Genomic DNA, 12,107 nt, shown 5'->3' with positions numbered 1-12,107 from the left:
TCATTATCGTAGTATCGTTCTGTCGCGATTTCATCATCGTAGTATCGAGTTTTCATCGTCGTGCTTTCGCGTTTTCACCATCGTAGTTTCGTGATTTTGCGTTTTCACCCTCGTACTATCGACTATCGCGTTTTAGATCAACATATTCATAGACGATGGCCCTAACGGCATTCCGTACACTATAACTATAAAAATGGTTTGTCTATCAAGCAATTATTGTTTATACATTTATAGTTGTCACTTGGAAAACTTCTATCGTATACATTAATTTTTTCGATACTATTTACAGTGAAGTCGAAGGGGGGTTTAAATTGGAAATAGATTTCCGCATAAATCTACTTTATAATGATAATAATTTATATGTACAGAGACCAAAAATGATATGTAATGAACCACATACTTTTTCTATATTACTAATATGTGTGAAATTACGTTCATTTTCAATTATCAAACTGTTATTTATCGTATATTTATATATACATGTACGATGGCCCAAAAAGCTATGGAATAAAACACATACTTTTTAATTTTCTATTACTAGTATGTGTGAAACTTTCATTTTCTATAATCAAATATTTTTTCTTCAAATTAAAGATAGCTATAAAGCTTGTAATAAAGGCGACACAAGAAGATAAAAAGAAAAATTATAATGAAGCCTTAAAGCTGTACGATCATGGAGTAGAGTATTTCCTTCATTCAATCAAACGTGAGTAGAAATATGATTTTGATCTTTAAGTTTTGCACAAGAGATTGATGAGGCTATCACTTATGTTTATTCACCCCTTTTGGAACGGTTTCGTTTACAAGAGCCACTACAAGCTTTGAACAGTAAATAATTCTTTCATTATTGATTTCATCTTGAATTTTTGTTTTTGTTATAATGTCTCTTAATATAGTTTATTCAGTGTAAAGCACTATTCTGATACGAAGTTTACTGTATGAAGTCCTTATTTACCGTATAAAATTAACAAGAAGTTGGTTTCAATGAATTTCTAATTCCTTTAAAAATAGACATTTTTTACTTTTAGTAATTATACCCCGACCACAAAATGTTGGGGGGGGGGCTGTAATGGATTCGCTTCGTCGCGTCCGTCCGTTCGTCGGTCGGTCGGTCCGTCCGTCCGTCCTTCTCCATTTTTGTGTCCGCTCTATAAATCCTATACCAATTGAAGGATTTCCTTCAAACTTGGCTCAACAAGGGGATGTGCAGAACCCATGTTGCCAATGTGTCAGCTCAATGTCAAGGTCACAATTGAAGGTCAAATATCAAACAATCAAATATAAGACAGTATGTCGTGTCCGCTCTGTAAGTACTACACTAAATAAAAGATTTTCTTCAAACTTGGCTCAAATGTTCACCTCAACAAGGGAAGGTGCATAACCCATGTTGCCCATGTGTCAGCTCAAGGTCAAGGTCACAATTGAAGGTCAAATATCAAACAATCAAATATTAGACAGTATGTTTTGTCCACTCTGTAAGTCCTACACTACTTGAATGATTTTGTTCAATCTTGCCTCAAATGTTTACCTCAACAAGGTAATGTGCAGAACCCATGTCACTCTTTTCCCGGCTTAAGGTCAAGGTCACACTTGAAGGTCAAAAATTGACTTAGAAAATATTCTTAAATTTAAACATGCATTTGAATATTTCTGAAACTTAAAATATATATGAAGTGTCACAATTAAGATATGTTAGTCAAGTTTGATAACTCTGTATTTCATTTTAACAAAGTTATGCCCCTTTTTAAGTCTTCAAATTTACAAACAATCAAATATTAGACAATATGTCGAGTCCGCTCTATAAATCCTATACTAATGGAAGAATTTTCTTCAAACTTTACTCAAATGTTCACCTCAACAAGGTTATGAGCAAAATCTATGTTACCTTTGTGCCGGCTAAAGGTCAAGGTCACACTCGAAGATCAAAAATTGACTTAGAAAATTTTCTTAAAATTTAACATGTACTTGAATATTTCTGAAACTAGCACAGGTATTTGCTTGAAACTTAAAAAGATATATGAGGTGTCACAAATAAGATATGCAGGTCAAGTTTCATAACTCTGTATCACATTTTGACAAAGTTATGCCCCTTTTTAAGTCTTAAATTTACATAAATTTAATACTAGACAATTTGTCGTGTCCGCTCTATAAATTCTATACTAATGGAAAGATTTTCTTCAAACTTTACTCAAATGGTCACCCCAACTTGGCAATGTGCAGAACCCATCTTACCCTTGTGCCAGCTTAAGGTCAACACACTTGAAGATCAAAATTGACTTAGAAAATGTTTAGTACATTGGGAAAATGAAAGGTTATTTGTAACTGTTTCGAACATGATTTGACAATATATATTTATACTATTACCTGTACAATTAGTCTTTTTTCACCAGAAATAATTTCTTTTTATGTATATGTATTTGTGCAAATAAATTTTACCCTTAACCACCTTCCAAGTCGTCTTCTGTCAAGGACATTGGTGGGGGTATGAATCGCATTGAGCGATAGTTCTAGTTGTTTTTATAATGTGTAGTACAGAGATCTCCTTAATCAATGTAATGCATGTTTGGTTAATCAGGTGTGTTGAGATCGTTAAGATCGTTGACTACAAACCGCTTGCCCGTTAGCGTTGAGAGTTCGAATTCTGTAAGGACTGGCAGGAAAATGTTCCAGAGATTGGGTTTCTTTCATGTGAGGAAGGTATCCAACTATCTTCCGGAAAATCTCCAAATGACCTCTACTGTGTTGGTGCGACGTGAAACCCAATCAAGCAATACATAAATGTAAAAACTAAATTGGTTAATTAATTATTTTGTTAGATGAAGCACAGAGTGATAAAGCAAAAGAGAGTATAAGAGCAAAGTGTATCCAATACCTAGAGAGAGCTGAAAAGCTGGGAAAATACTTAGAGAAGTAAAATACATAGAGGATATTCAAGTTTTTTCTATAAATACATGATTTATTTTCATCGAGTGGTATGAAAATAAATATTTCATGAGTGGCGGTAGCCACGAGTGAAATATGGTAATTTTCATGCCACAAGATGAAAATAAATCATGTATTTATAGAAAAAACTTGAATTTTCTGTTTATTATATACATTTTTCTCTTTTTTGACATTAAAATTTAAAAGACTTTCCCTTAAATTTTGTGTACTGGCAGAATGTAAAAGAAAGTAGTCCGGCAAGACACCAGTGAAAATACGGAAAATATGTTTCACTGCAGTGAAAAATAAATTTTTACAGTGAAAATACGGAAAATAAAAATATGCATTTTATTTCATCAATATTTCTCAATATTTCATTTATAAGTATATAATAAAATTATGTTATTATTACAAAAATATTATTTAAAGCAGCTTTAAAATTTTGAAATAATTATTCAAGAGTAAAACATTTAGGACGATCAATTTGTTTTCAATACCATGACAAATGCGTCATTTACTTCACTTTTGGTTGGTCCATTCGATTCAATATCACATGCTATTTTGGCATGCTGTAAAATGTATAAATTGTAAGTATGTTTAAAGAAAAAGCTTAGTTGTTTAACCAATGTAGTATATAATGTTATCTGTAGGTAAAAACTGTCTTTTTCAAATGACCTATTATTGAGCATTGCCACACCCTATATGAATCCCTTCGAACAGAGCGTCAAGGGTTGCACTACTAGTAGTAAGATGTATGAAGTTGGCGGCCAAGCGGCGCGAAGTTAAGAGCTCCGCCGCATGGCGTCCAAGCGGCGTGAAGTTGGTGGCTTCTTAACTTTATAAAAGGTTACACAAAGTGTATCTGGTGTGCACTACATATGTGTGCATTTCTAATGCAATTCAATTTTTTTTTTCATTTTTGGAAAGAGGCCCAGAGACCAAACAGTTTTAAATTTTAAAGTTGTTTTACACCGTCTTTTTATTAAGCTCACGTATTTTGAGATTTTGTGGTGTCCCCCCTTTCTCCGTCGTTCTAGACGTCATTATCTTTTTATTTTTTTCTAAAAGCGATAAGTTTTAACTCTTGTGAATATTATAAAAAGGCTCGGAAGTTCTTTTGATAGTTCAACACGTTATGAAAAAAATGCACTGAGAAAGTTCTGATTTAATCTTTTTTTGTGAAGTTGGCGTTCTGGTTGCCTTAATTTTTAAAGTTGTTGAGATATTATAAAAATAATTTACACTGCCCTTAATGAAATTGTAAAGACTTTTCTTGTTATTTTGCAAAACCTCGCTTGTTGCAATTTTGACCAATATCTCAATAAAACATCTGGAATACTTTGTTATGTTTTGTTTAGCAAGGGAAACGCCTGTTCATGATCATAGTAGAACCATCTGACGATGGCAAAACCAACACAGAAGGGATGATATACTCTATTCCAAGTTACAAATGCTTATCGCCGTATAGTGCCAACAAATTAATGGTGTACAATTAAAGGAATATAGTACTAATTTTGTTCTCTGTTCGAAAGGGTACTTATATGGTATGACAGAGCATGTTTTGTAAATGACTGATTCCACTTGGTGTAATAGCAATGTAGCACTATTTGGTGAACTTATTATATTTTCTTACTTCTTATATATCTAGAAAGAAAATCATCTAACGGCGAAAATGAAGAAGGGGGGTCTTGTCAGGTAATAATATTGTAGAAATTTCAGTTAGTTTAGTATTTTAAACGAAAATAAGTCTGGTAGAATGAACATTTTGCCTTGATTTATTCAATAGAGTTTATTATACATGTAGTTTGTTGTTTTGGCATTGGTTTATTGTTTGGGCATATATGAGTTTAACGGACAACTAGTGCCGGTAATGTTCATAATTATAAAGTTCCATTGTATGTCATTCAATCTGTAAGACGCAAACGTTTGGTCGAGCTTAAAGTTTATGTGAAATGTTATAATGTCATACAAAAGCACATGTCTGTTCTTTATCAAGACTTAACTGGATTTTACATTTTTTCTTAAATTTTCCCTTTTTGAGCATATTTATACCCTATATGCAAACAATATTGAAAGTATTTACATAACGATTAATTTCTTTTATTTAAGCAAACTTAAAACAACTGCAGATAGATGTATTAAGATCAGAAAAAAGGAAAAATAAGGCTGGAATCTAGAAGATCCAAGAAGAGACAAAGAAATTGAAAGAGGAAGTGAATAAATTGAAAGTGGAAAGAGATTTGTATAAGGTTAAAAGTGACTATTACCAGTTAAAACTTCAGAAGTTGAAAGCAGAAATAAGTAAACAGTGATGATTTTATCTTATGTAACTGTGACACTTGGTCATTTTATAGCAGTAATGGAATCATACTCAATCATACCTTTGCGGTCAGACATTAAAAGTAATTACATGTAATACATAGAACGGCTACGTACGGTGTTTTGTGTAACCCATTATTTTTGCATAATTTTGGAGTTCCTTTATTAAATATTTACTTAAGGTACATTGTTATCCCAATATTATAATTTTCTTTAGTAAATTCCTTTGAACACAGGTTTTAATAAGAAAAGGTGCTTTTTTGGATTTGTGTGTGTAAATAGTTGTTCAACATTTTTGTCTTTTATAAATCGTATAGATTGGCAATATACATTCATTATGTATTTTATATGTATTTTATATGACGTTTCGTACATAGATGAGACACTTAATAAACTATTATGTACTCGCAAAACAGTAGTCCCCATAAACGAAGTTATGAAGAAATTAAACAGGATTTATACCGAATTGCGCATACGTCCGTCTGTCAATTCCATTCAATGTCTGTCCGTAAAATTTTACCCCCCCCCCCATTAATACTGTCAAAAAGAAGCATATTTTTATTTCATTTTTTTGAGTTCCAACGGGACCCGCATTTTCCCCTATTAACATAGAAGGACTGGCAAGGCGAGCTTACGAGACTTTGTTTACACAGAAAACATAGCTTTTTGGGACTAAATATTTTATATTTCCATACATACTTAACCATCTATACTTGAACTTAGCAACTTATTCCATAAAGCAAGTTTAATAATATTATTAAAGGCTTTTTTTTATAATCTATAAAATACAAAAAATAGTTTCCTTTTGTTGGCCATGTACAAATCTATCAAACATTTTAGTGATAAAATGCAACCAACTGTACTGTTTTCCTGAATGAAAAATATTATCAAATACTTCGCAAATAATTATATATATACTCTTTATTTCCACTTTTCAGCGATTACAACACATACAACATGAAATACAAACGGTTAACATATGATAAATGATAATGCCAAATGTGCATTTATATACAATTAAACAGACCTGATTAAGTTCAAGTTTAATAGTTTTATAAACATGTATAAGCTTCTATATGATTATATTTCTAGATGATTATATTAACATTATATCAGGTTACCTTAAAGCAATAAGTATTTAAGCATATGGACACAGTTGGGGTTCTCCTCGGATGGTGCTGAATGCATTTGGCAGCTAACCGGAATAACCTTGCCATCTTAAGAATATCAGTGTCTGCAAATCATTTCATAATTCTGCTCCGTAAAAGGCAGTTGTCAATGTAACATTTTTCACTAAAGAGGCTAAAACTAAGGATTAACTTCACCAGGAGTCTCGTCGATAGATAGAATAGGAAATAGAGATGAGCGGCCTTTTCGGATACGCGCTTCTACAGCACTTGAAAACTTTTGCGATTTGTGTAGTTCAATTCCGGCGTGAGTAACAGTGTCCACTGGAATTAGAGAAGCACTTCCGAAATTAATATTTATATCTTAACCGCCTGTCTGTCAGAATTATAAAAGTGCTATAATTTGCATTTACTGTCATTGAATTCATTTCCCCATCTAAATGCATATTTGTTCGCTATATTCAACTAGTGTTCAAGAGATTTAATGTCTGGCGGCAGAATAACGATATCGTTCGCTGGCGTTGGATAACCACTTCTTATAGTTTAAATAACCGTTCCATGACCACTTAACTGTAATGACTGAAGAAGTTCATCTTTAAAAAGGAGATACAGCCATGTTGACAATATTCCCCCTTGACGAATACTTTGTTGTACTTTAAGCTTTCAGACAAGCTTTCAGACAAGATTTCATCGACTAAGATGTGTCCGGTTAAGCCAGTGTAACTGTTAATATAAGCATTCTTAAAAATCGTCCATGAATTCCAAAGTTTTTTTCTATTTTATGAATAGCCTATTAGGTATAACATTATCAAAGTCAAGAAAAATAACAAGGGTATTCGAGTTTAGTTCACACTGATGAGCAATCGTTTCTTGAAAATTAAATGAAACAGTATTGGGATCTAAGTATTTTTTTAAGTATTTTGCTGCTCGTTTGGAAAAATCTTTCTATTCACTTTGGTCCATTTATTTTATCGTTCGTGCAATATCTTTTCGAATATTTGTATATTACGGGTAATAAACTCAATGATCTATAGCTTTTCGGCACATTTTTCTGTTTTCCATCTTTGTATATATAGATAAAATATACCAGTTTTACAGTAACACGGTATATTTAATAAACATGCAAAAGAATCGATGATTATATTAAGACATGTGATATATTCATAAAGCTGCGATTAAACTTTATATCAGGTACGGCAGCATATACTAAGTAGTGTTTTTTTATCGTCAAAAAATCATTGTCATTTAAATGTGCCGCATTATATCACTCTGCATTCTCTCCCATCCGAAACCCAAGAAGTTATTTTATTTATTTAGAGATAAAATCACTGTTGGAATATATTATTTCTTAATTACAGTTAAAATATTGTTTATACAGCAGGTTCACTGTCTGTTTTGTACCCTTGAAGAGATAAAATAATTGAAATAGTTTTAGGGACACAAGGTCATAGAAGAAAAAATTAGGTTGTTACAACAAGCTCGTCCCTAACAGATTTAAATGAGCAGATTTTATAAAATGTCTTCTTGTACTATTTTTTATTTTATGCTTTTCAGTGGATTACTGATTTATCCGTGAAAATTATATTTGATAATTTCACAGTGAAAATTATCAAAATATAATTTCACTTTTTTCAATGACGAAACTACTTTTTTAAGATTTTCCCCATGTGGTACCTCAATTTTATTTTTACTGACAATTCTGACAATATCAGGCTGTTAAAAAAAATAGCAAAGCTGAAATAGATAAATAACTTAAATGTCAAAAGAAATAAAGAGAGAAAACTTACTTCTATTCCTTCAAATTCCAATCACAAAATTTCGTCTCTAATTTTTTTTGTTTCGTTTATACAGTCTAAAAAATACATTCCTTCCCCATGCTAAACTGCTCTTGATGACATTTGGGCATATTAAAGTATCCTACGAGCAATAACTGCCGTATGCTTTATGAAAAATTGAAAAGCATTGACAGCCATCACTCGTAAAATAAGTAAAACAACCCAGCGTTCCTTACAATGCCTTAGCAAGCTTCCAAGTTTTCCATTTTCCTAGCTCCTTTTCTGAATGTTTTCACTTCTGTCAACACTTATTTTTTGTCTGTTACAATCCTCAAATAAGTTTTCTTTCTTTTAAAAAGGTGTATGACTAACAAATCCAAATTATATCCTTCTGAATCTTACACAATTATTTTCCTCCCATGAAATACACAACTTTAAAAAATGGCTGCCGCTTACATTTTACAAAGCCAGGTCTAATATAAATTCGCAGTAAGTAACAGAAATATGGATGGATGGTTGGACTTTTTCTCCTACAAGAATTATTTGTTTTTATTATTAAAACAAGCGATCATTCATATTTTTTTAATAAAATGAATAAATATCACCGTCATTTAACCTTGATTGGCGGACTTATTTTTCAGCTCAAGACTTCTTGTTTTTAATGATAAATTCCCTCTAAATGGGGCTCTCAATGGGGGAAACAGATTTTAATATTAACATTCAAATTATGGAAATTTCGTTTTAACTTGTTTTAAAGCATAAAATAAAAAGAAAATTTGTCTGTTTGTTGTGTAAGATGTAATTTTATTTCATCTCGTGAACTTTAAAAACAGTATTCTCACTCGTGGCTACGCCACTCGTGAGAATACTGTTTTTAAAGCCCACTCGATGAAATAAAATTTCATCTTACACACAAACAAACAAATATCCTCTATATGTTTCGTACGATTAGACGAATACGAAAATTGAAATAGAATTTAATGAGAAAAGTGTTGAAATTTGAATAATATTCTCCTATATGGTATATATTTTTTGTCCGACGAAGGTCTAAAGACGAGATATTCGATAACAATATACGCTACTTAATGAGTATTTGAAACAATGTTTGAGTTAGCTGGTGGCTTACAGACAACCTGCACCAGGTTCATGGGTGATATTTGATTATGAGCGTGCGGACTTTCATATCTTTCCGTCTGCTAATGGGGATGTCGAGGTATTTTTTTTTTAATTCTTTTGAGTGAAATTAAATTTTCGTTTGTCACGTCGGCTAACATTGTTCTATTTTACAAAATCTAGCTTTAACAAACATTTGTAAATCTACAATAAGTAACCCTTTAAGCCTATTGCCAGTCATGCAAATATTGTTCTTCCTGGTTTGAAAAATGTTTTGTATAAAGAGAACTATAGTTAGGTAGATAGTTCGGTATCTACCCACATGAGTAAACGTTAGAGGATCGGCATATATTTAATAACTTAAGTTAGCTTATATATAGATTGTTAGATGTTATAGAAATAAATATGAGTTACACTAAAGGAAAATACTCTTTTTGTGGAAGTACTGCAGGGCCAGCAATATGTGTTAGTAAATAACTGCAACTATTATATTAAAAAGGAATAATCTTTCACATATAAATTTGTCGCAATATTGTCTATATGTAAATTATTTGTAATGCGTTTGCGAGCAGCATGGATCCAGACCAGCCTGCGCGTCCGCGCAGTCTGAACAGATCCATGATGTTCGCTATCAGTTTCTCTACTTGTTATAGGTTTGTAAGCGAACAGCATGGATCCTGATCAGACTGCGCGGATGTGCAGGCTGGTCTGGATCCATGCTGGTCGCAAACGCATTACGTTGGTTTTGTCATGACTCGGCTCATATAAAAAATTCTTTTATTTCAGCAAACTTTCTACAACTACAGATAGATGCATTAAGATCAACAAAAATATATAATAAGGCTGAAATCGAGAAATTCCAAGAAGAAACAAAGAAATTAAAAGAGGAGGTGAACTTATTAAAAGATGAAAGAGACTTGTTCAAGGTTCAAAGTGACTATTACCAGTTAAAACTTAAGAAGTTGACAGTTGAAATAGGTGAAAAGCGATAATTTTAATTTCATATACATGTGATACTCAGAAAGCATTGGTTTCATGTCCGATCATGTGTCTGCGTTGTGTCCATCACACGTTTAAAAATGATCCTGGACACACTAAATTATTCACGGCTACGTGCGGTATTTTTCTGTCTGACCCATGTTTTTACATAATTTGGAGTTCTTGCTTTTTTTAATTATTCACACTCTGGCTCATTTTGTTCAACGGCAGAATTCAAAAGTATTAAGGGATCAATTTGATACAACATAGATGGACAGATCTCATTTAGGAAAAGTGCAGTCACTAAGAACAATAAATCCCTTTTGCATTATTTTGGAGTTAAATCCTCAGAAATTTCCCATAATCAATTGCCTCTGTTATTTTCCAAAATCAGTTATTTCCCGAGGGCAAAGTGAAAAAGTGTAAATAAGCATCAACTTCACATTATTTTTTTGTCCGGAGCATAACTGAAAAAATTGTTCGAGATAAAACATTAAAACTTCTTAGATTGATAATTACCTTAAAGTTAAAATCAATTACTATACTTTGTATTTAATGCCCCCAGTACTTGTCAATGCAAAATGTTTTCCCACAGCAACTCTGAATGGAGAAATTTAGTGCCCAAGATCTATAACCCTGTTTTGCCTAGTTCTGGAGTCATTGTCTTTTTTTTATAGTTTTGCTTTTTACTTCTTTATCTCAAGTTTGTGTAAGAAGACAACTAAGTATATTCAACAGATCATATGATCATTGCTTTCTAAAATATCTTGCAGTTTTCATAATAATTCTCTAAAATAGTTTATAATGAAATGAATTCCATTCATTGTGGAATCAAAAATTGCACACATATCTTCATTCAAGCATTTTCTTTGTGATTTAACAATATTTGAGCCGTGTCATGACAAAACCAACATAGTGCGTTTGCGACCAGCATGGGTCCAGACCAGCCTGTGCATCCGCGCAGTCTGATAAGGATACATGCTTTCGCTATCAGTTTCTCTACTTGCTATAGGGTTTGTAAGCGAACAGCATGGATCCTGATCAGACTGCGCGGATGCGCAGGGTGGTCTGGATCCATGCTGGTCGCAAACGCACTATGTTGGTTTTGTCATGACACGGCTCATTTTATAAGTAGAATACTCTGCTTGACTATACTATGAAGAAATGAACTTATTGTCTGATTTTATTGACCTGTCAATTATGAATACATTATAGCGCTCATTTTGATATTCGACCCCACTTCGGTTTGGTCCGTGTAGCTTACGAGAATTAATGTTGAGTATATAAGTCATGTTTTGAAAGTCAGGCCAGCTTGATATGTCGGTTTTCGTTAATTCACAGTAGCACAGTCGGTTAAGAGAATGCCTGATAATTGAGAGGCTTGTGATTCGATTCTTACTGATGACATTCTTTTAGGCTTTACTCTCTCTTTTTTTTGCAGTATATTTTAATGGAACCGATTTGTAGTGTGTTTTACTGCATTAAAAAGACATTTATTGATTTTAATCCGTTTTAATTTTAAACATGAATTCTTAAAACATGTTATCTAAAAAGAGTATAGACTTTACAAAATTAAGTAAAACATAGTAAAACAAAACGATCAACATAAAAAATAGTCATAATTATGTTGCTTTCATAATGTTAAAAGTATTAATAAGAAAAAAAACATGGACCAACGCGGTCTCGAACTTAAAACATGTATGGCACTTACATTATAAACTCGTGCTTAACCTTATAGCTCTAAGTACACTAAGTCCATAGATACAAATTAACTTAAATTCCATCGTAAATAGTACATCTTACGGAACTTGTCGAAAATCTACCGAAGATTAATATATTGTGTGCATCGACCGTGTAATCAGTATGTATAAAA

The 12,107-nt window shown here is 32.4% G+C and overlaps 1 long non-coding RNA gene across 1 annotated transcript; it reads left to right on the top strand.

The window, feature by feature from the left end:
* The first annotated feature begins 215 nt into the window (after positions 1–215).
* Positions 216–11,137, top strand: LOC132722882 (uncharacterized). The gene is made up of 3 exons (XR_009624673.1): positions 216–706; positions 2,817–2,910; positions 10,043–11,137. It is a non-coding gene; the product is annotated as an uncharacterized LOC132722882 (long non-coding RNA).
* Positions 11,138–12,107: the final 970 nt, after the last annotated feature.

Source organism: Ruditapes philippinarum, unplaced genomic scaffold (assembly GCF_026571515.1).
Source record: "Ruditapes philippinarum isolate M1 unplaced genomic scaffold, ASM2657151v2 ctg2366_1_1_1_1, whole genome shotgun sequence".
In the NCBI taxonomy this organism is placed as follows: Eukaryota; Metazoa; Mollusca; class Bivalvia; order Venerida; family Veneridae; genus Ruditapes; species Ruditapes philippinarum.
The sequence above is the reverse complement of the archived record's forward strand: the minus strand, read 5'-3'. Positions and strand labels throughout refer to the sequence as shown.